Source organism: Chionomys nivalis, chromosome 25 (assembly GCF_950005125.1).
Source record: "Chionomys nivalis chromosome 25, mChiNiv1.1, whole genome shotgun sequence".
Taxonomy (NCBI): Eukaryota; Metazoa; Chordata; class Mammalia; order Rodentia; family Cricetidae; genus Chionomys; species Chionomys nivalis.
The window spans coordinates 31474371-31499072 of NC_080110.1; the positions used below are offsets into that span (position 1 = coordinate 31474371).

The 24702-nt window shown below is 39.8% G+C and overlaps 1 protein-coding gene across 4 annotated transcripts in view; it reads left to right on the top strand.

Moving 5' to 3' along the window:
• Slc16a7 (solute carrier family 16 member 7) overlaps nucleotides 1–24702 on the top strand; it is a 158038-nt gene that overhangs the window by 52834 nt on the left and 80502 nt on the right. For 2 of the 4 annotated variants that reach the window (XM_057757616.1, XM_057757618.1), the window contains exon 2: nucleotides 953–1038. The gene's annotated coding sequence lies outside the window, so the exon portion shown is untranslated. Of the gene's footprint in view, nucleotides 1–952; nucleotides 1039–12308; nucleotides 12373–24702 lie in introns of those variants that run through there. The other 2 variants (XM_057757617.1, XM_057757619.1) reach the window with 2 other exon arrangements.

Below are 24702 nucleotides of genomic sequence, written 5' to 3' on the forward strand. Positions count from 1 at the left end.
TTGCAAGATTTTTTTACTACATTAAGACAATTATGTGAAAGTAATATGGTTATTATAATCTTGGAAATTAATATCAGATTGTCTGTTGAATCCCCTTCTATGTAAACCACGAGGTCAAGCAGTGCTCTCTGACCACGTGAGGAAACTTCTGGAGAGTTCATGTATTGCCATCTGCTCTGTTGTCTTTGCTCATAGCAAAGGATTTCAGTAAGCTCTTGCTGCGCTGTCCAGCTGCAGACGCCTGATTCTTCGTAGTCACACCCCAAAGTTCATTGTATTGGTTTTAGTGATCAGAAAAACAAATCACTTTGTGTCTTTTCTCCTTTCCAAGTTAGTGAATTGGACAAAGAAGTAAAAATCATGTTACAAAGTTCATAGATTCAAGGAATACAGATGGTCATATTTTAATTATATTCCATGGTGCTTCTGGAACATTGTTCTACTTTCAATGTCTTGCTGAAATGTTGCTTTGAATTTTTAGTTAATATTAGTGGAGTTTCTTGTATTTTTATAGAAATTTTAAATTTTTGTTTTCAACCACACACTCTTTTATATACATTATCATTCTAAGAGTACAGGTAAACATCACTCGGACGATAAAAGAAAATGACTTTAAAATTTCAAAAGAGAGTTGATTGAAATGAAACGATGTTTTTACGAAAAAAGCCTTCATTTTTGTACATTTAAATTTGGAGAGAAGACAGAGAGATGACATTGTGGTTAGAACACAGTCTTGCTGCTGCTGATAATATCAGCTCATTGAGCTAAATCATCCTTTCATACCTAATGAAGACTTTAAATCAAACTGCAGCATTATAGAGAAAGCCCAGTAGAAATGACATGGAGGCAAGAGAAAGCTGGATGGTAGAACCCATCTAGACATAGAATTAGATTCCCTTATGTTAACATGCGCTATAGTGATTAAATGTTACTCTCCTTTTGATTCTTCTAGGAGTCAAAGTTGGGATGCGCTGCTTTCCTATTGACAAGGATATCTGGGCACGTGAACGCAGAACAATTCCTCCCTAGAGCTAGCTGGTGAGTTCCCTTGATGTCCAGTAGTATTTTTGTCTGTCTGCTTTCCCTAACTCATGACATTTGCTGAATTGGGATATTTTAACGTGAACAAATTGTGATTGCCATATTTAATATTGTGTCATAACTGCTTATGATCGTTGAGCAAGTTGGCTTCTGTTGGATACACGCCCCTGGCATGTTTCATCATCTTCGTCGTTAAGAGCACAGACTGTAGCCTCTGTTGTCTGGTTTCAACTCTTAGCTCTGAAGCTTCCTGATTAAAATCTGTTCAAATTGTTCATATACAATCTTTTCCTCTATAAAATGAGAATATTACAAAGTTTCTTCATATTGGCTGTTATGAAAATCATTTAATTTATTGAAGTACTTTGGAGCAAATTTGACAGATCTTAGAAGTCAAACAAACTTAACCATTGTTGTGATTGCAGTATTTATTCCTTAGCTAATATTTTTCATAATTTTTATTATCTTTTTAAAAACAATTACACGGAGTAGTGCCCAAAATTTGTTAGTGGCTGCCGTTGGGCTAGACATGTTTTAATGATGTTAAATACTGTCAACAGCACAGTGTGATATCAGTTAATTTTTTAAATGCCATGCTTTTAAGGTCATTCTCTCCCTTGTTTACATGGTCACAAATACTAATTAATTAAATGTTAATTGTGCACAATTAGCAGACTCTGTAATGCTTCATTTCCTGGGAATCACCTTTCTACCTCAGCCTCTTGGTAGTCAGTCTCCATGCCTGCGTTGATATCACTGCTCAAACATGCAGGTATCTTGGCACCACCAAGTGTGTAACATCCTGTAAGAAGGGGCCTCAGTAATAAATGTTTTGAAAGTAAGGGAAACCTACTCAGAATGTTGCTTTCCATGATGTACTCTAAGAGGCATTCATTCAGTGGTAGTGTAGAAATGGTCTTCTTCTGGCAATGGTGGTGGCTCTAGATAAAAAATGAATATTTGATCGGTTTGCTAGAACTTGGTCATAGGATCTATATTGCAAGATACATGTTTGGATTTATTCAGACCGCATACAATACTGACATCCTAAACGTGAATGGAGAAGTGGTATCTTTCCAAGGCTTCGGGCTAACCCCCCAGTGATCCCTGAATTGCCATGGATGCACATAGCAGAGCTGGCAGTGTGGTGAGATCTGTTTGCTCCTTGCAGCCACCCCCACACGGGCCAGTGGCACTATGCTGCGTGTGCCAAGCTGTCTTTAATTGTGCATTATGGTTATAGAGCAGCCTGTCTGTGCCTGTCTTTGAGCACCCGCTGCTTTCTGTAGGGAAAACAAATCAAAACAAAGCCCATTCTTTACACAGACATCTGAAACATGAGGGAAGCCACTCATTTAAATTGGATACTTAGACATTATATTCACAAGTCTGCTGGATATGTGATTAAGAAGCAGACAGTGACACTGTATTTGTAGCTAAATGAGATTTCTGCGTCATTCTCAAATAGAGCTGGCATATTTGTGGTCCTTCTGTTTCCACGTTACAATTCTACGTTTCCCATGTTTGCTAATTCATATCTCGTTTACCTGAATATAGCTGAGAGTCACGGAGTTCTGAGTGGCCGATGATGTGGACATGTACAGCGAGAATTTGGTAGCGTCGGAGATGAATTTGAAGTCTGTACAAGTCATTGCTCTTTTTTGTTTGTCTATTTTCACATCCCAACCAAAAGTTTACCCTCCTTACTCTTTTCCCTGTCTCTCCACACACCTCTTATCTACTCCCCCCATCCACTCCTGCATTGCTTCTCTTCAGATACAAGCGGGTCTCCCATGGACATCAGTCAGACATGGTATGTCAAATTGCAGTGATACTAGGCTCCTGCTTCTCTATTAAGGCTGAATGAGGCGATCCTGGGTCACAAAAGCAGACATCAGAGTCAGAAACATCCCCTTCTTTGTTTGAAATCTCACAAAAATTCCAAGTTACACAAAGATAACATATATGCAGAAGGCCTAGGTCAGTCCCATGCAGGGCCCCTGGTTGTCATGTTAGTCTCCGTGGGCCGCTATGGGCCAGGTTAGTTGGTTTCTATGGTTTTTTATTTTATTTTTATTTTTTGTGGTGTCCTTGACCCTTCTGGTCCTTACAAGCCTTCTTCCCCCTCTTCTATAGGATTTTCCAAGCTTAACCTAATGTTTGGCTGTGGGTCTCTGCATCTGTGTCCATCAGTTGCTAGGTGAAGTCACTCTGATGACAGTTGGGTTAGTATGAATTAGTTATGGCTGGTGTGGCCTGCCTCATTGCTCTTTCTTGCTCCTGATTTAACTTAATTGAGAAGTTAACAAAATAAAGAAGAGAGGAACTATCTGAACTTAAAAAAAAAAAAAAGCCTCTGCAATGAGTTAGCAGATGTGTTAGGCATGTTCCATTCCTCAGTATGACTGCTTTATCTCCCGCTCTCTTTCTGGAATTCCTTTCAAGAAGGGTGAGCAAAGCCAGCTAGCTCACCATTATGAGAAATAAACCGCTCTTAGGTCACACACAGTCACTGTATCCTCACTCCTAGACATACAATTCTGGTCTCATGGGTTGACATCACTTCCTCCACACACAGTCGTTGACCTCATTCCTAACATTGAAATTCTGATCCTGTGGGTTGGCATCTGGACTAACAACCAAGTGGGGCTTCTTTTACTTTCAGGTTCAGTTGGCTTTGTAAATGTTTTGGGCAGTATTCTTTTTTTATATATTTCATGCAGTATATTTTGGTCATTTTCTTCTTCCCCCAATTCTGCCTTCCTTCTGGATTCTTCCTACTCACCTACCTGCCTAACTTTATGTTCTTTGTGTTCTTTTTCTCTCCAAAGCAACAACAACAGAAACAAATAAAACACAGAACACACACACAAGAAAGAGAGACAAAGATCAAAATAAACAAGCAAAACCCCCATAGAACAACAGCAACAAAATGAACAAGCAAATGAAAAATGAGACAGAAAGTCTACAGAAATACTATTGAGTTTTTTGTTTGCTTGTTTTGCCCAGCGACTTTTGGGCATGGAGCCCTCCCTGAAGTATTGTTCATATACTTGGTGAGACTCCACTGGGCAAACTGTCGTTTTTCTCAGCCAGCAAACACCAGTTGCCCATAGCTTCTTGGTTAGATGAGGGAACCCACATCCTCTTTCCAGTGCTGTGAGTCTGTCTCCCTTGAGCTTGTGCGTGTCTTGTATGGGCTGCAACACTCTCTGTGTGTTCACATGTGCACCAGTCCTGTTGGGTTTGGAAGGGGCTGTTTCCTTGGAGTCATCCATCAGCTCTGGCTCCCAATCTTTCTGCCCTTTCTTCTGCATAGATCCCTGTGCCCTGAGAGGAGGGCCTTGATGAAGATGTCCCATTTAGGACTGAGTGCTACAGAGTCACTCACTCTCTGTACACTGTCCATCTGTGCACTTCTATGTTAGCTCTCGTCTACCATATAGGCAATGTCTATGTTTTTTTTGTGTGTGTGTGTTGAAGCCACTGATCTCAGTACAGCAGAACGTTATTAGGAGTCATTTTATTGCTTTTTTTTTTTTTTTTTAAACATCATAGTTGTTTTGCCCTGGATTCCTGGCCTATTTAGTCTCAGGTTCTTGGTCAGCCAAGCAGTGTCAGGTAGGTAGGTGTTCCATCTCGTGGAGTGGACCTTAAGTCACATCAGATATTGCTTGGTTCCTTCCACAAGCTTTGGGTCACCATTGCGCTAGCATATCTTGTATGTAGGGCACCATTGCAGCTCAAAGAGATTGTGGCTGGCTTCATGTTTATATTTCTCTATTAATTATTAATTAATTAATTAATTAATTATTGGTACAAAAATGCTAGAAAGCAGGTGTGAAGGCTCTACCTAGTCTCCAGCTTGACTTCTCCATGTTCCATTTGTTCTGTAGGTGTTGTCTGTAGCAATGACCTTGCTGTCAGATTCTGGAGGACAGCTTATAGTCAACGCCAGGTTCCATGGGCAGTATATTATACCTAGAAAAAAATTAAACATAGTCTTTATTCTTTTCTACCTCTCACATGATTGAGAATAATGAATTGAGAGCTCCTGTCAAGGCTAAGCCATTTTATTTGTTAACGTGTGCCTAGAAAGTCTAGTCAAAAGGGTGATGCTTTCATATACAAGGAAATGGTTCCTCTATAGCATCAAGAGAATCAACACCTAGTATTGTTTAACAGGCTTGTGATACAAAAGATGCCTGTAGTATATAGTTTTACGAGTTTGTTGTCTCATGTGGTGCTCAGTTAAATTCTACAAGGCTCTACAGGACGTTGGTGACTCTAATAAGACTCTGTCTCTATTATGGCTTTAATAATTCTGGCTGGTTAGCACTGTATGCATCTATATTCATCATGGGGAGAGTGCATGTAAGAGAAAAGATTACCGGCCTTGCTTACCTTGACATCCCTCCTTAGTCCTGCCATAATGACTTCTGTATGCTAGCCACCCACTAAATGTTGGTTAAACTAATTAATTAAGCACAGGGGGAAAAAAGCAGATTCAGCTAACTTCTTAGAGGCATCTACTCAATTCTTAAACCTGATGTTGGACTAGAGAATGTGGCTTGAATACATAATCAAGTAGAGATTTTAATTTGAATTTATCTCCAAGCTTAACTTTCCCTTCTCAGAGGAAGAATCTGCCCTAGAAACAGCATCACAGAGTGTTCACCTCAAAACCCATCTCTTCTGTAATAAGATTCCTGAAAAGGAACATGGAGTGACCTCGCCAAACCTGCTTAACGTTTTGGGGGGATGAATATTTTTTTATTTTTTTCCTTTTTTGAAAAATTCATTACCTAAATGTAGAATGGACTGTAGTGTTATTTTAGCAGATGTGTTTGCCTAAGTAACTATGTAAAACCACCAGGTAGGTGATAAGCCTATGTTATGTAGTTTGTCCAAGGTAAGAAATAGGCTGCAAGTTTACAATGAAAGTAAAAGCCAGTACCTATAACAAAATAAAAAAACCTAGGACCCCAGTCCTATATTGCAGTGAAGGACTGCAAGCGATGAGTTCTGTTAGAGTGTGTAGGGAAACAGGTGAGAGTCCCCAAGACAGAGAGACCCAGTGAGGACTCTGGGGCTGATAAGGCCCATCAGAGGCAAAGAAGGCCACTGTCCTGTGCTGCTATAGAGTCAGCAAGGATATCTAGGATATGCAAAGAAATAGCAGACAGGAAGAGAAGCACTGGAACCTTATCAAGTCTCAGGTGTGGTACAATTCCCATTAACTGTCTCTGTGCATGAATTTATAATAATGTTCTTCATTTTTAAAAGTTTACCTTTGTTGTTGCTATTATTATTATTATTATTACTATTATTATTAATTTGTGTGTCTACTGTAGCTTCAGGCATGCTCAAAGCTCCTGCTAACTGTGTCTCCTGTATTACTGTGTGTTACCTTTCATCCTTTTATTAACTCTCTCTTTCTAACATGTCTGTGTCTGAGGATTTCATACATGTAGTTTGCTTTTGTACTTTCTCTTCTTCTATATCCTCCTAGTTCTTGCCCTCTCTCCTTACTCCCAAATGCACATTCTTTCTTTCTTAAAAAAATAGAAATAAAATACAATAAAAACCACTGTCCTGGATTTCCCTTTCTGCTGGCTGATCACTCCTAAGTGTGGGTGGACAGACCCAGTGTCACTTCATTGTAGAGAACTGCTTTCTCCAATGCAAGCAACTGTCAGCTACAAACAGCGTCTTGATTAGAGATGGTTCCTGTGTTGACTTTCCCTCCTCTGTGCTGTGATTTTCATCTGGCTTGAACTTGCGCAGGCCCTGTGCATGCTCTCAGTCTTTCTGGGTTCACATTAGGTTTGTTTGATCCGGACAGTACTGCTTCCTTTAAGTCTCACATTATCTCTGGCTCTCACAGCCTCTCTGTTCTGCCCCTGAACCTGGAGGGGAACCGTATGATGTAGTCACTCTCTACACTCTGTCCATTTGTGGTTGTCCATGTTAACTGCCACCTACTCAAGAAGAAGCTTCTCTGACTAGGGTTCAGGGACAGATTGATCATCTGTCATATGGATGCACTTTTCTTCTATTGAGAAGCTTTAATTTTTAGTTATCAACACTATTTTGTGTGTGTGTGTGCATGCATGGGTGCGGGTGTGTGATGTGTGTACGTGAGTACAGGTATGCATGTGACATAGCACTAGTATGGAAGTCAGATAACAACTTTCTGGAGATGATTCTCTCCTTCTATGTCTACGTGGGTTCTGGGTTCTGGGAATCAAACTCAGGTCATTAGACTTATATGGAAAGCGCTTTTATTCATCAACTCATCTCACTGGCTCTCCATTTCTTTGTTGCTATTTCTGATGTCATCAGGTGAAGGGCTTATGTATGCTTTCCTTTAAAGCAGCAGTGACAGGTTTTCACCAAAACATTTTAGAATGACTTAGAAGCTAAGTAATTTATTCATTAAAGAAGCTTTGAGACATTGTGGAGAATGTTGAAATATGCACCCTTGTGTTGTAGTCTGTTGCAGTAGATGAAATGCACACTTGATCATACTATATTTTATTTAAAGATTTTCTAGAATTTTTATACGGGTTAGGTAGGTAGGCAGTTGTGTGTGGTCTGTAATTAGACAGATTTATAGCTAAAAATTGGAGAGTACTGCAGTTGTTGAAGTTACAAGGTACTCATGAAATGATGAGAAGATGGATGTGTCCGGATAGTCGGAAACTTGATCTCACACGGAAAAAGAGACATTCTTGCCAGTGTGGACTTTGTGCTGTGTCACTGGCAGAGGGTTGGTACATGTGACAGCATTTGGTCTGGTCCATGCGAGGGTGATGCCTGGAGTTATGTGAAACCACAGGTTCTGAGATGAAGTATGCTCATCTGTTAGCTGAATTCCTACAGTGCTCTATTGACCGCACAATAACCAAAGAAGGAAGGGACCTAAATGTCTCCTTGCCTAAATCACCTTTTCCATGCTTCTGCTCTATTAACTGCCATGAAGGAGAAATGTTCTGAAAAAAATACATATTTTTTTTGTTTAAAATCTTTTCCCACCTTGTTTTATTTTCCTTTGATATGTTGAAACCTTAAAGGGATTATTCCATGATGCAAATTTGACTGATAGCTCTCTTCTTGGCTTTGATATCAAAGTTGCAAACAAGACGCCTTTGATGTTGTTGCTCTGGGGAATAATTAGCTCAGGAAATGAACTAGGATTGTTTCCCTCTGCTGTCTGCTTATTGTGACTTCTACTGTATTCTAGAATTCAGAATATAAAATTACAATCAGATCTGTTCAGTGAATATGAAGGTGATACTACTTTTTCCAGGAAAGAAAATAGAAAAAGGAATTCCCAGTGAGAAAAACAAATAGATACACAGCTCACATTGGGAGTATTTTTGTTTGTTTGTTGTTCAACTAATTTCCTTCTAAAATATATACCTGGGCTCTCTATTCTTTATAACTCCTTAGGTTTTTTGATCAGATGAAACGCTTGGGTTTTGCTCAGTCATCCTGGTTTTAACATTCAGCCGTAATGTGCACAACATGAAACCTCACAAGGGAAATATGCAATGGCTGCCTGAAACTTGGGAATAAGAATATAAACAGATCTATCGCCAAGAACTTATTGTCATGACTCAAGCATGGGGCGAATAGCCTCTTCCAAGGCCGCACATGTCTTCATCAAGATTTTCAGGGACTATTTCCTCTCTCTCTTGTACCTAACGGACTGGAGCATGTTAAAACCTCGGGGGTCTGTAGGCACGAACCTTTTCGTGATCATTGTTCTGGATTACTCTTGAGAACATGTAACCTTGGCAAAGGTTAGTCACCTCCTGCCCTGGTCTCCCTAGGGTTCAGTGAGCGTGAGCAGGGTTCTTCTGCATTTGTCTTTCCTGGAGGGAGGCGGAGCCAACACTGCTGCCTTCATCTCACATAACACAGGATTGGTTGCACAGATACAAGTATGCGAGTTCTTTATGCTTTGCATACCATATACTTCCTGTTAGTTATAAAAGGATAATGGGAAAGAGAAAGCTTGTGTGGTTCATTGGGCACAAGGGTGCCCGCATGTGCCAATATCCTTGCTGTGTGGGGAGTCAAGCCAGCTGAATTTGCTCATTTTCCAACGACACCAAATGTTAATCCTTAATTTAAGTCCTAGACAAATTTAATTTTGGGGTAGAATTAATACAAATAGATATTTAGAATGATATGACTGTTTAATAGACATAATACGTTGAGTGAAGAAAAATATAAGAAAAATTATAAGAAGTCTATATAAAATTTGAGCTTTGTAATCTTTACAAGCATGGTCTGTAAACTCAATGTGATTTGATCAGCACATGGAATTTTTAAGGATTTTACATTGTAAGAGCAGTAAACAAAAGATGTTAAAAGTGCAAAATATATGATCCGTATACTTGATCATCATATGGGTTTTGTGAAGTTATTTATTGATTACAGAATTGCTTTTTTTAATTTGGGGGACTAGAGTATAACTACTTAATTTCTCCCTTTCCTACCCCCAAAGTTTTATATAACAAATATAAGCATATTTTTATTTCTCTATTTAGAATATCTTCTAATACTGAAACAAGATATTAAACATATAAAAGTCTAATGAAGTGAACACTTGTGGTATAGTTAATAGTACTTATTTGTTAACACTTGCTATCTTTTCTGTGTATAAGATTGAGTCTTATTACCATCCTTTCAATAGATAAAACAGACAACTTCAGTGATGTTTATTCTTTAGCAGTTTTATTGTTAAAGAAACTTAGGTAATCTGTGGAGTTATTTTTGATTGCTTCGTCATTTGTATTACATAATAATTTTATCTCAAATAAATGTTTTGAACCCTGAATAGTGTTAGAAACTATACACGAGACATTGTTTCCTGATCTAAGTTTCTTGGTCCCATCTGACCAAGTTAAGAAGGCAAAATTGAGTTACCCATGATTTAAATGTTGTTGGGTCTTAAAATTGAGTTGCCCATGATTTAAATGTATGGGTCACCATGTGTGAAAATGAGCTGCTGTGCGTGCGCCATGAGAAGTCAAGATTGCAGAGATAATCAGATGCATTTCCCAAGCAGGCCAGTTTCAGTTGATGAGATAATGACTTTACCTCTCACCTTAATCTTCACACAAACGGTGCCAGATGTTAACCAATCAGTTATTTTCAGTCCTGGTCTCTCCAAGTTTACAAGGAAAATACTTGAAATGGATATTCTCTCTCTCTCTCTCTCTCTCTCTCTCTCTCTCTCTCTCTCTCTCTCTCTCCTTTCTCTCTCTCTCTCTCTCTCTCTCTCTCCTTTCTCTCTCTCTCTCTCTCTCTCTCTCTCTCTCACTCTCTCTTGGGGTAGGGTAAGGTATGGTGATCTTCTTTTTCTTCCTCTGTGTTTCAGACAAGTGTCCAGAGAGGGGGCATGACAGAGTTTTGGTATGTAGGTTAGTTTGGCTGCTAGAACACCCACTCTATTTAGTGGCAGGAAGCTGTTCAGTTCATTACGCTAAGTTGCTGCAATCTGTCCTTTGACAGGAGTCACTGAGTGCTGAGCTTTCTTGGGACAAAGATGCATTTGAAGAGGTTTCTGTCAAAATGTCATCTCTGGGTTGTCGTATGTTTACTATGTTGTGGGATAATCCACACAACAATTTGTCACCGTACCAAGATTTCGGTGTTGGTCTGTATTTGTAGGAGAGAATTTCCTTATACTTCTTTTTCATTTTAGTTTTTAACTCAAGATTTTAAAAGAAGAAGCAGAAACCTACCTTGTAATTTAAAAAGAAATAATTACTGTATTTAGTCAAATCAGAGAAAATTTCTAGAAGAGAATTATCCTTATTAATTGGTCGTTATAATTATTGTGCACATTATTAAGCTCGTTTGGAAGCATATTTTGCAACTGACTGGTATCTGGTGCTTGTTCTTGAGAACTGAATCTTTCCCATTGGTAACCGTGTGTCTTATCTTTGTTTCTGCTGTTGTGATAAAATCCTCTGACCAGGACAACTGAATCTTTCCCATTGGTAACTGTGTGTCTTGTCTCTGTTTCTCTGCCTGCTTCTGTGATAAAATCCTCTGACCAAGACAACTTGATGGAGAAAGGTTTTCTTTCAGCTTGTAATCCAGGCTACCTACCATCCAGCCATCATGGGTCATCACAGAGGCAGAGGTGGGAGGAGCTGTTTTTGTAATATCCACCCCCAATAAGGGGCAGAGAGCCAGGAACACATGCATGTTGATGCTCTACTCACTTCCCCACTAAGGATCCTCTTTCCAGGGAATGATTGATAAATGTAATAAAGATAATTACACATGTTTGCCCAGCTGCCCATTTCCTAAGTGGCTCCAGGATTTGTCAAGTTCACCATGAGCACTTAAACCCCTCCCACTGACTGTGGAGACACTAGTTTGCTGTTTAGTAGAGAGGAATATGGACCTTAGATCCATTAAAACCTAGGGAAAACAAAACAAAACAAAACAAAACCCAGTGTTCCCAAACTTGAAATGTTTGCATATTGCCTATCTTATATTGTTTAAGAATAAGATGACGGATGCAAATTATTTGGTAAAATACCTCAGCACTGCAGAGATGACTGTCAGTGAAGTACCTGATGCATGTGTCCCGAGCACCAATGTAAGAAGCCAAGAGTGACAGCATGCTTCTGTCACCACAGCAAGAGGTGGTGGAGCCACGATAGTGGCTGGGGCTCAGTGGCCACCTCAGTCTAGCTGAATCCATGACTTCAGGGTTGCTGAAAGGCCATGTCTCAGTATAAGAAAAAGGTGGAGAAGGGAAGACACCTAAAGTCCACTCCAGGTAGCAAAATGAAGCCCTATGACTTTGACCTCTTAAGTATTTGTTCATAATACCGTCTTTCCCAATATCAGAATTAGCTACAATTCATAGACACAGCAATGCATATTGTACATAATTTTTGCAGTGTCTTCCAGACATGATATCAAATTACATGATGGGAAAAAAGTACCCTTGAAATTGTGTCTACTTCAACAGCAGAGGAGAATCCAGAAGATTAAATGTAACAATTCAAAGTGCCAGACAGGTTACCTTCTTTGACCCTGGATATAATTTAAGCCCCGTCTACGTTACACCGTGTGAAGTACGAACTAATTGTGCATGCCATAGCAAGTTCTCCAGAAAGAGAGGGAGCTACCTTTCCCCTATTTGAGAAGAGAGACGGAAGGGAAAGCAGAGAACTGGCCTCTGGAGAGCTGTGTGCAAGTTTGCTTCTGGCTAAAAGTTAATGATCAATCGCCTGTATTTTCAGCTCTGAGTCCTCAACAAGCAGCTAATGCAGCTTTTCTCTCTCTCTCCAGGTAACTTTAAATTTTTACAAACTGTACTCGTGTTGGCTCTGGTAGATTATAGGCATGGCTCCTTTTTACTCTTTTTATTTGATTTCATGTTTTAAGTTTATTGAAAGACAAATTAAAACTCATAAATGTTGCCTCGTGGAAAAGTACTTGAGTTCTGAAGTGGACTGAGCTGAGGCTAATGAGAGATTGTGTGCTTGGAGTAGCAAAGAGAATTTTTAAATGTTCTATAAAAGTTACTATTGTGGCTCTTAGCCCTCCTGGCTGAATATGAATTAGCCATAATTATTTAAAAGAATACCTCACATTATGTAGCTTGCCAAGTTTTGGTTTGGAGGAAAGATTTTAAATCATTGGTACTGAATTTTTGAAAATAGGACTGATTCTTTATTCACTAAAATGTTATTTGTATCTTATATTATCTTACAATTAAGTGCCTTTTTTTTCCTCTTATATAAGTCATTACGCCTCATAAATATGGGCACTTGACTAAGATAGTAAAGTATAAGGCATGAGTTTTGGTATGTAGGTTAGTTTGGCTGCTTGAGTGGAAAGAGGAGGTGGTCCCACAGCTCTAGGTCGTGCGGAACTCCTGCACAGTATTGAGACTACAGACCCTTGCTCATTACATTTGCAGGCTCATAGCTCGCTGCTGAAGGTGACTCTGCCTACCCTGCACGGCTTCAGAATTACTAACTCTGCATTAAGTGTTCTTCACTAAGGGCACATTGTTACACCCTAGGAGCATAGGTTAGACAAATTTAATAGCGAGTTTTTGTTGCTAAGGTGTCTGCCTACTGGTATCTTCTTTATTCAACAAACACCCAAGGCCAAGAGAACTTGTATTGGTTGGATTTAGATTCAAACCGAATGAGCTCTGTATAGCATCAGCAGCTAGATAGTTCTGTGATGCAGCTGAAATTAAATGTCAGAAAATGACTGATGATTTTGGAGTTGAAATTGGGAGATGGTAGGAACACAGACGAACATTCATTTTATACAAGTGTCCAGAGTGGGGGCATGATGGCGTTATGGACAATACTGGAACTGGAACAAAGCCTCTATTCATGGGCGACAGGTAGAGTTGGTGGTTTATTAACCTGCACTCATGCCGGATTTGAAAGGGAAATCATATTTTATTCCCTAACCAGTTCCCATGTTAGATCAGAGCTGGCAAAGCTTTCCCAGTTGAAGAGCAGGGGACAGTGGTATTTTCCGGTTCACCTTTGGCATTGGAACTGTGTTTGTCAGTTTGACTTGTAAAACTGGATCCTGTGTATTTGCTCAGGTTTGTTTAAGTTCTCCATACAAAATGAGCTCCTCAAAATTAAAAATTAGAATATCAACAGTCACTTTGATGTGCTCAAAAGCAATGTTGAGGAGGTCTGCAATTTATAAGTTCTTAGAAAGCTGAAGATTCCTTAATTAAGGAAATTTAAGAGAGTATTAGATCAAAGGACACAGTAATATACGAATATTCACGTAAAGCTTGTCGTGATCCACATATAATCTGAAGAGAGAGTCATTGTTTGTCATGATGCTCTAAATTATACTAAGGAGTAAGACTGTGTGTGTGTGTGTTTGTGTGTATGTGTCAGTGTCTGTGTGTGTGGTATAGAATGTTTCCAGCATGCTTGGGAATACTCAGGTACACATTCACGTTCCTGTGTTTTGAGGCAAGCACAGGTTTTTAGAGCATTTTCTCCCTTGATTTCCACCTGCTTTAGTGTCCTGAGACAGTCTCTCAATGAACCGGAAGTTCACTATCTCGACTAGACTGGCTGGCCAGTATCCTCATGGAATCCTCCTGTCTCTAACTTTCAATACCAAGATTACAGGCACACAGCCATACTGGTTTTAAACATGAATGTTTAAAATGCTGGAGATTCCATTTCTGGGATTCATATTTGCAGACCAAGCCTTCTTACCCAGTGACATTGGGAGCTACTGAATACCAGTTTAAATACAAGCAAAAACTTGCTTGGGAATGGGACTTGAGGGGTAAAACAAACTAACTGACTCAGGCATGTTTTTTTCTGCGTGCTTTTTTTTTCCTTTGGGGGAAGATGGGCATAAGGGCATAAGGGCATTAGGGCATAAGGGTAAAGGGTCAAAAGGGATGATCTCCACAACACTTTTAGTTTGCATAGGTGTACAGACAAGTTAAAAGTCTCATAGGTGGTAACAATAATATCAAGCATACATTTCTATAGAGTCACAAGAAACCAGTGAATCTGGTAAAAGAGGCACGTTAGTCTCAGAGGGAGTGTGGCTGTGATGTTCTCGTGCAGGTGGGAACACAGCCTTGGTAGCCATACTAACATGCGGTCTTGATTGCTTTAGCATCCAGCTGCTTAAGTTAAAAGGAATCTCTTCTGGGGACCTTGGATTTGACTCCAGCAGGGTGACCAGGGGAACATTTTTCTCTCTGAGGCTAGTTTTAGCAACCCAGGGCTTTTTCCTGAATTAATAGTTAATTTTCTGGGCTATGATCCTATGTTAGGTGAAGCCAAGGTGAAGAGTACATACAGAATCTTGACAGTTTGCTAAGTCAGACCAGTAGATCATACTTTCCTGAGTCTGCTGTTAGAGCAGACATACCACTTCCTGTATGAGGCTCGTTTCTTATCAGTGACTACTGTCAATAAAGAAAGTTTGTGGGGGACAATTTTTATGTAGATTTTTTTCTGTGAGAACAAAGGCTTGACAGAATCCTTTACTCACCTTAGCTTCATGGTATCTGGTTGCCCCACAGGGAAAGTCAGGTTTATACAGGGCTACATACGACACCAAAGAAGGGAGAAATGACATGATTTCACAAGATTTTTACAGAATTGACAGTGACTTATCCAAAGCACATATGTCCCGGTAGCTCTACAAAAATGGGTTGCTCCAAGCGGAGTATTTGTAAACATGTCCCGTGGATTGTCCAATGATCAATAGATCTGTCAGCTGCCCATTTACTGGATAATACTTGTGGGCTCACCACACATCGGCACATCTCCCCAGTGTGAAGTTAGGTTTTTGAGCTTGATATACTCACATTTCTTGTTAAAGTTGCAGAATGTTCTTCAATTAGCACATAACAATCTGTGTCTACTCTGAAGTCCTGGGTCTTTTCATGTTTACTGCTCAGTGTTCTATCAAAAGTTGACAAATCAAGTTGCTTATCATCCACTGACTTAAATGATGGGTTAGGCACATGACCTGTGAGAACCTCCCCACATTATATGAGCTATAAGTGGGGTGGTAGCAGTTGTCATGCTTGTGCAGGCCAGTTCACATGATCCTGGTATGTGAAGCATCCTTCCTCACATTCCTAGGTCTGCCCGGACACAGCTGCACTAGGTGTGTGGCTTAGACCAACTGAAAACTCTTCTCATTCCATTCAGGATGCTGAAAGTGTGAAGTAAGGTATAGGCTGGACTACATCTCCTTGTCTCCTCCAGTTCTTGCTGGCAGACTTGGGAACCGGCCCACTTCTTTTAAGCAGGTATATCTGCAGCAGCCTTGTGCCAGAGTTTACATCTAGAATACCCGGCTGACTCCCCTGTGTGTTAAACACTTGTTTCTTGCTTGACTTCTTGGGAGGCAATGGAAGCTTTGGGATGTATGGGCTTGGGGATGTTTGGTTATAGTAAATGTTCCCTTAAGGAGATAGTGAAATTATCAGTCCCCTGCTCTTCCTGACTTTACCTCCCCAGATAGGAAGTGAATCAATTTGTTCTCCTGTACACAATGTATTCCCACAAGCCCAAGGACAGAATCATGGTCTACATTCTCTAAAGCTGTCAGACAAAATCTGTTTCCTGTCTTTGTAAGTTGGTTATTGGGTTGTTTTTGACATAGAAAATTTACTAGCATACTTTGTTTCTAAATAATGAAACACTGCAAAGAAATAGGAGTTAAAGCCGATTTTCAAGAATGTAATATAATAGGGATTCCCTGATCTTGATCCTACCCACCCCCAGATACATTCATCAGATCCCAGCGTCTTTAAGACCAGTCCTTCTAACATCAACCCATAGTCTACATCCTATCAAAATTAAATGGACAGACACACAGTAGGACGTATGTTCCAGAATAAAATTCTTCTCTCCCTGTGGACGTCTGAAACTTTGGTATCCAGGGTCATTAATTCCAGACTAAAATAGGGAGAGAGGAAGGAGGAACGCTTCATTCCAAAAAAGAGGAAGTGGAAAGAAAGGTTTCCTAGTATAGCTAAACAAGATCACAGCTGAGTAGAACAAATTCCAGTAGGATGTGAAGGCCTGGCACCCCTGTCTTCTGAGCCTGCCACGGGCGATGCGAGCCCCAGCCCAGGGTCCCAGCCCAGGGTCTCAGTCCAGGGTCTCAGCCTTGCTCAGTCCTGCACCTCAGCTCCATGCACCATCAGTCCTGTTTCTTCCATTCTTGAATTCATCTCTGCCCCCTCATTCCCAGGTATGGTTTATCACTCTAAAATGAGAAAATGCTGTCGTCTGCAAGCACAGCCATAGTTCTACCCTCAGAGTTCTTCTTTTAGTTTTCTGTTTGTTTGTCCTTTTGATTTTGTTGCATTCAAGACAGGCTGGCAATGTTTCTGATTTTGGAAGAGTTTCAAACATCTGTCACACATGTGTGCAATTCAAGGGATGCCAGGTCCTCAGACAAGAGGGTCCTTATGCATCTTTTCTATATTCTTTTCTGTCTGTTTTGAATTTTTTAAATTTACACATTTCCTTGAATGTTTTATGTCATTTTCATTTATTTTATTCTTTGAGAATTTTGAAAATACATCTGCTGTCTTTTAAACTTTCGAGGTACAATATAATATAATTTCATCATTTTCTCTTGTCTGTGAACTTTCCCATATATCCCTCCTTGCTCTTTTTAAAATTCATAGTTTCTTTATTATTATTTTTGGTAGTTTTTGCATACCATACGTGTGTATGTATTCCTAAATACACAAACACAGCCTGCTCAGTCTGTATAATGTTACTTGTATGTAAGTTTTCAGGGCTGACCATTTGGTATTGGATAACTGGTAGGTGCGCTCTTCCCCAGGGAAGCCTAAATCTTCACTCTCCGCATTCTTAGCTGCCTGAAGTTCTCTGTCTTGGTTTGAGGCCTCTTGAACTTTCCCTCTGTACATATTATCATCTCTATTGGTGTTATCTTTGTTGAGCTCATCACTAGGAAGTTATGTTAGCGAGACTTTTCCCATGTCACTTCTGACATTACTAGGAGCCACGCTCTCACAGTAAACTCTTCTGCTCCTATTCTGCAGTCTCCCCTGAGCCTTAGGTACAGTAGCCCTGGCTGCTGATGTATCACTTGGAACTGGATTCCCCAACTCTTCATTTTAGTTGGTTGTAGTTTTTGGTAATGGACTCCTTCTGTCTCAAAGAGAGTTAACTTGGTGACTGATAAGGATTGCTCTGTGGGTATATGTAATGTAGCTAGGGGTTATGCTGGTTATTAATGTGGCTATTGTAGGTTCTTCTTTAGAATTTATGACTTCACCAATCCCAGGGAGTTGGATAGGTTTCCAGGAATAAATTTCTTCTTGTTGAAGAGCTCCGGAGTCTATTTAGAGAGCTATTGGTTACCGCCAAGGCATGTGCGCCACTGCTACACTCTTAAGGTTACTGGATCATGCAAGCAGTTATGGTTCCTGTGTGTCATATCTGAGTAGGAGTGTCCATTACTTCACTTTCCTTGGAATCTTTCATGGTGCCTTCTGGTTCCACAAAAATGAGTCCCCAGGAAAAAAGCTGTCAGGTCAGTTCCAGCTCATTGGCCTTTGGGCTCTTTATCTAAATACATGATGTCTTCAGCATTAAGGATTTGTCTTACACCTTTGGAAGACAGCCAAGGGCAATAGGAATCACGTGTAATGTTTCAATGACCAACAACTCAAAAGAGGGCATCTCATGACTGTGTTTTGGATACAACTCCCAGTGGATTTGGGGAATTAAATTTAGGTCTTCCAACTTACAAGGTAACTGCTGACTGAGCTACCCTTCCAGCTCTAATTATTTGTTACTTTTATTTTTTAAATTTATACATGAATTATAGGCATTAGTGAATTTCAGTGTATTTCCCCATCCTATGTCCGCGTCCCTCCTACTCCACATGTATCTAACTCTTGGTAACCATGAAGCTACTCTCAGGTTCACAGTTTTAGCTTGCAAAGGCAAGTGGGCGTGCAAGCCATATGTGCTTTCCTTGGCTATCTCACTTAGCTTAAAGGAAAAGGCAGTTTCATGTTTCTTTGTGTAACTAATATTGTAAATACGCTGCAGTAGCATTGACGTGCAGATGCACCTTATACTGACTTCATTTCCCTGAGCTGCACACTATCAAGTAGGATGAGTTGGTCCTATGCATCTACCTTTGCTTTTGGGAGGCCCTTCCATCCTCTTCTCTAACGTGTGGGGATTGTTTGTTTAACACTGCCAGGCGACTCTCCTCCACTCTTTGTTACGCACTAATTTTAGATGTTACATAATAGCTATTCTAAGCGGGTGAGAGAGTAGCTCAGTACAGTTCTGCCTAGATTCTGCTACTGACTCCTGATGCTTCGGCTCATCCGTTTAATTCCTGTGCATTCCGCCGTATGAGTATATGGACCTTTGTCAAAGCCCCCATGAAGTGCTTCTGTTCTTCCATAGCGTGTATGTTGTGCCAGAAGCAGTTCTTCAGTACAAATGTGCACATCTGGAGGGAAGTGAGTGGCTGTAGAATATTCAAAGTTTTGAGTCATAATGTCTTTTTAAAAAATCTTAAGAGGTTGCATGTGCTAGACCTTGTACTGTGTTAGCACTGTGGAAATTGAGACATCATTCTGTTTTACATGTGTAGCCCTGCCCACATCCTCTTGGCTATACTTTCTTTTTTTTTTTTTCCTTTTAATTGCCCCATGTGCTTGTGACCACAGACTTATTTTCTTCCTTGAGGAGGACCTGAGAGCATGGAAGCAAAGTCAGGTGGGCGCTGGGCTAGTATCACTAGCAGTCTTAACAACTGTCCATCTTGCATGGAGCATTTAACTTCCTCCTGCTGTTTGGGCGCGAGCTTCTCTGACAGCTTCCAGGCTCCAGCAGCTCATCGTTTCACAACACTGCATACATTCATTGTTGGAGCGGTAGAAATGTCCACTTGTACTTGATTTGGTTCTCTGTATTCAGCTTATATATTGTTTACAGCGGAGGAGTTACCACCAAATGTAAATTTATAGACTTTCGTGACCTGGTGGCTGATTTTGACTGAATCTGCAATGCTTGGCACCATAGTTTTCTGAGTTTCTATTGGATATAGCAGATTTGATTTCTAACTGTGTGGTCTGACAAAATGATATCCTTTTATAAAAGCCAAAGAACTATATTTGTATTTTTTCTAGATGGACGAATATGTCACATCTCTACAAAGATGATTCTGCTTGCGTGTTCTGTGACAGCCCCAGAATTTGAATTAAGCTAGCTTTTTTGATTGATTCAGTTATTTGAACAAAAGCTTTAATGAAGTCACAGAGCTCTCACTCATAAAACATAAATGGCTTGATCTGACTTGAGATGTTTTACAGGCAGAACTTCCTCCTCTTTATCAGCTTTGTCATAAAACTTACAAAGCTCTTAGAAGATTCAGGATGTGGAGCAGCGTAAGAGACCATCTGGATGGCTTCACCAGTTAACGTTCCCACATACAACGAAGTCAATGTGTTTAGCAGAATTTTCAGTATTTTCTTCTGAGTGTAGAAGGACATTTGCCAAAACTGATGAGTTTGTACTGGCAAAAAGAATATCGAGCTGTTCTTTCTGACTAGTAGCTTTGGTTATTTCTTGAGGTTAGTTCAATAACACACTATGATACGTGGCATCAGTATATATAGAATAAATGCCGGATCTGAGAATTCCAGCATACCAAGCACAGTTCAGTACTATGTCATTGATGCAGTACATTATTTATAGACCATGCATACTGTAGATTATGTCACTGACATAAACCACTTAGAGTAGGAGAGATTTCTCTTTATTCATATCTGTGGAATTTTCAGTTTATGGTTTCTTGGTACCATAACTTTCACTTCAGTCAAGACAGAAAATTATGGCAGGAGCATTTTAGAGAAAACTCCACTGTTTCAGGGAAGCAGAAAGTGGGGAGGCATAGTCAGGGAAAGTGGGCAGAAGGAGAGGGAGAGGGGCAGAGAGGCAGAGAGAAAGAAGATGGTTGGCTTTCAGTACTTGTAAAGATGTCCGCAGTAAGTTTTCCTTCCACTAGGCTGTACCCTCTATAGCCCCACCACCTTCCCCTTAGCCTCCTGACCTGGAAACCAAGCTTTCTATCTATGAATCACTGGGGAACTCAAGGTCTATACCATAACACTAGTGAATATAATTTCTCTCACTTGTAACTCCTAGTATATTTAGTTTTCTTTAGCAATAAACTAAGTTGCATCACTATTTAATTCATTTTTTCTTCTTTAGTATATTATAAAAACCATAGACACACTGAATACCTTTCTCATAAAAGCCAAGATAAAGATAATGGAAAATCACAAAGCTTATTTCGTACACACCCAATAGAATATTGGACAGCTTTTATAAAAATGAATCAATGTGCACGTTGTGTGTCAGTCTCCCCAAGTGACAAAAGCTCTGCTGGACTTGGTTGTAATATTTGTTGGGCACCACTAGTGTCCATCTGGAAGAGGGAGCCAACAGTATCAATGAATAACATCACTTCTCTTGCAAGGACCTTAGGAGATACTCCTTTTGGGTATGTTTTCCTCTCATCTTGTAGTAGTAGTAAGTCATTTCATCATTTAAGATTAAACTGGAAGGTAATCATAACCCACACTCAACTAAGTAGTTACACTGTTCTCTACAGGTCTTATTATAGTGTTCTCTATACATGTCTTATTATAGTGTACTCTGTACACTACTCTATACAGGCCTTATTATAGTGTAATCTATATCCTACTCTATACAGGTCTTATTATAGTGTGCTCTATACACTATCCAGGTCTCATTATAGTGTATTATATACACTACTCTATACAGGTCTTATTATAGCGTACTCTATACAGGTCTTATTATAGTGTATTCTATACTTGTCTTATTATAGTGTGCTCTATACACTACTCTATATAGGTCTTATTATAGTGTACTCTATACAGGTCTTATTATAGTGTACTCTGTACACTACTCTATACAGGTCTTATTATAGTGTGCTCTATACACTACTCTACAGGTCTTATAGTGTACACTATACACTACTCTGCACAGATCTTATTGTAGAACAGCTTACTCAACCACTTTAATGAGAGAATTATACCTCATGTCATTTTTCTTAGACTATGAAACACTCACCTTGAATACTGAGCTAACTTTTCTCCTGCGTCCTGAAGTATGGAATATTCATGTAACATTACAGAACTAAGAAAGAAGCCACTAAAGCCATTTTCTAGTCTTGATAGTTCAGTCAGCTCAAGCGGAGACAAGCTACTAGTAAGACTGATAGCACGTTTATGCTTTTGTGTTGTTCTTTCCCAAGCGACTGTGCATGTAGTGAAGACATGGGCCACACACAGCTCTGCCCATGACTGCAAGTTTAGAACTACCAACCCCACTCCTTCTAGGAAGGCCGGCTTTAATAAGTCATGTGAATGCAATCATAGAATCGAGGCTTCTTTTCTGTGGCTGATGTTTAGTAAAAGGACTCTCCAGGGTCACTCATATCACCATGCATGGCACACAAGGAGCTCAGATTATGTTTGTACTCACATGGTGCACAAGGAGCTCAAATTATGCATGTGCTAATGTTGACATTGAGTGGTGCAGGCAGCTAGTGGAACAGCAGCTACTTGAAACTGTGTTGATACTTGGTGTCAGGTCACCAAGATTATCTCCACTGCTGATAGGTCTGCTTAGGTGAAGGTAAAGTCACATGTCTTAATATCGTTCACTACAGTGAACAAAGGCTAGCAGTAGGAGAATGGAAGAAATAAAGCAAGGGAGCTGTGTTCCTGTTACTAAACCATCAGAACTTAGACAAGGAATCCAATCAGTTAGGATCTGGAGTAGAATTCAGAAACCCACGGAGGGATACAGCTTCCGGATATCCTAAACCACACTTGCACGTGATAGGACAAAAAGAACTGAAGCCCATGAGAGAGGGCTGGGAAGGTCTAGAAATAGCAAGTTATACTCTTCTCAGAGATTGGTAATGCTAGACTTTTCAGGATTTCTTGCACATACCTTAACATGCCTGGGTCATCAAGGATTTTGTGCACATACTTTAACATGCCTGGGTCATCAAAGATGGCTGTGGGACAGCCTCATGTCTTTCATCATTCAGTAGGTGAATGGAGGTCTTGGAGGTGGTGCTCACAGGGATCAGAAGACAAATACCCTTGAGACCTGGTTAGTGAAAATAGGCTTGTCCACACGAATCCTTCTCAGATTTCTACCTGATTCATGCCTACTACTGGCTCATTCACTGGCTACAGAATGAGGGATGGAATATTAGAATATTCATGTTCTCAGATTTGTGTTGACATTTATCATACCTTAAATGGTGGTATTTGGAGATGGAGCTGTTGGAAGGTAATTAATTCATGAAGGAAGACTCTGGTCTGGTGGCATTAGTGCTCTCATAAGGACTCTTGAGGTCTTGATCCCCATTAGTCCTTTCTTGAGCTATGGAAAACAGATGACCACACAGGGAGACATCCTTCACCAGAACCCTTTCACACTGAACACCCGACCTGGGCTTCCAGCTACTGGATCTAGGAGAAAATCAGTTTGCAAGAAATCAATTTGCATTGCTGAAGTCACGCAGTCGGTTGAGCTATGTTACCACAGCTTCAGTAAGCTAATAAAAGAAATCACATGGCCAAACTCCAGAGTAAATATAAAAGCAAACGAAGCTATTTCAAGAGGCACATGTAAAGAGAGAGAAATTCGTGGCCTGTTTTCCAATCAGCCATAATTGCACCATAGTCTGAATAAGCAGGATACATGGTGCAATGGCATTTGAGTAGGCTTTGTAAAGTAACAAATGAGACTTTATTTGACACAAACTGAGTAGTGAAATTTAACCCTATGCAAAATATATAACCTGGGGTCAGGAGTTCTGAAATTGTCATCGGTTCTTTCCAACTCTCACACTTATTAAATGCATCTTAAGACTATTATATGCTTTATGAAATTTGCATCCTGAATCATATTTCCTACTGCATATATACATAAAATCAAATCACAATGCAGGGTAAATATTCATTAAATCCGTATCCCCATATACTGTTCCAAACCTATGATTTCTATTATTTCATTGCCGATTGACCTTCAGGCAAATTGTCAAGAAATTTACGAAGGCAGTGGCATGGTTATGTGTACCCAAGTGTCTCTTGGGCAAACGATGGCTCACGGCGTTCATGTTCCTGAAATGATTAAGCCTCAAACCTCAAGCTGACAGCAGAGGCACTGTGCAGATGGATGGTCTCAGTGACTAAGGACTGACAGTTTGCTTCTGATTTATTACGCTTCTGGGTAAAAACAATTTGCTTCATTTTAAAAGCATTTTACTACGCTCTTTCAGTAATTGAATGAAAAACTTAAATTTCTTTTTTATTGAGCACATGTGCAATTTGAATAAACTAATGTTTTTAAATTAGGTTTCTTTTTAGGAAAAAAAGCAGTTTCAGTTTTGTAGTATAGTACATGATTTTCTTTCTTTCCTCTTTTAAAAAAGTGTCAATTAACTCCTGTTTTTTTATTATTAACAGTAGACTATTACTCATATGAAGTCTTAGTAGTTATCAGAGTTTTGTTAATTTATCCAAGTCCACTAATGTACTTTAAGACAATTTTGGGCAATCAGACATAACCCTTACTCACTGAAATTGTCATTTCTGCAGAGTGAAAACATTAGAAATCACTTCTTTTTTCTCCTTGAGAATGCTTTGGATTAGAATAATATTTTAAAAATTTAAGAAATAAAATATGCCACATTAATTTATTATTGTGTTCTTCCCTCTCCTGCCCCTCTCCTTTTCTTCCTCTACCCCTCTCCCCCTTCCTCTCTTCCTCTTTTCCTTCCTTCCCGTCTTTCTTTCTTACCATTGTTCTTTTTAGAGCAGGTCATATGTAGCCAAGACTGGCCCTGAATTTACTGTGCACTCAAGGGTGTTCTTGAACTCTGGCTTTTATTCTTCCACTCCCAAGTGTTGAGGTTTCTGGTGTTTCCTGTCATGTCCAATTTACGTGGTGTAGGAGGAGATCAAAACTAGGGCTTTATGCAAAGTACTATATACACTCATTTATGTATATATATGTATATATATATATA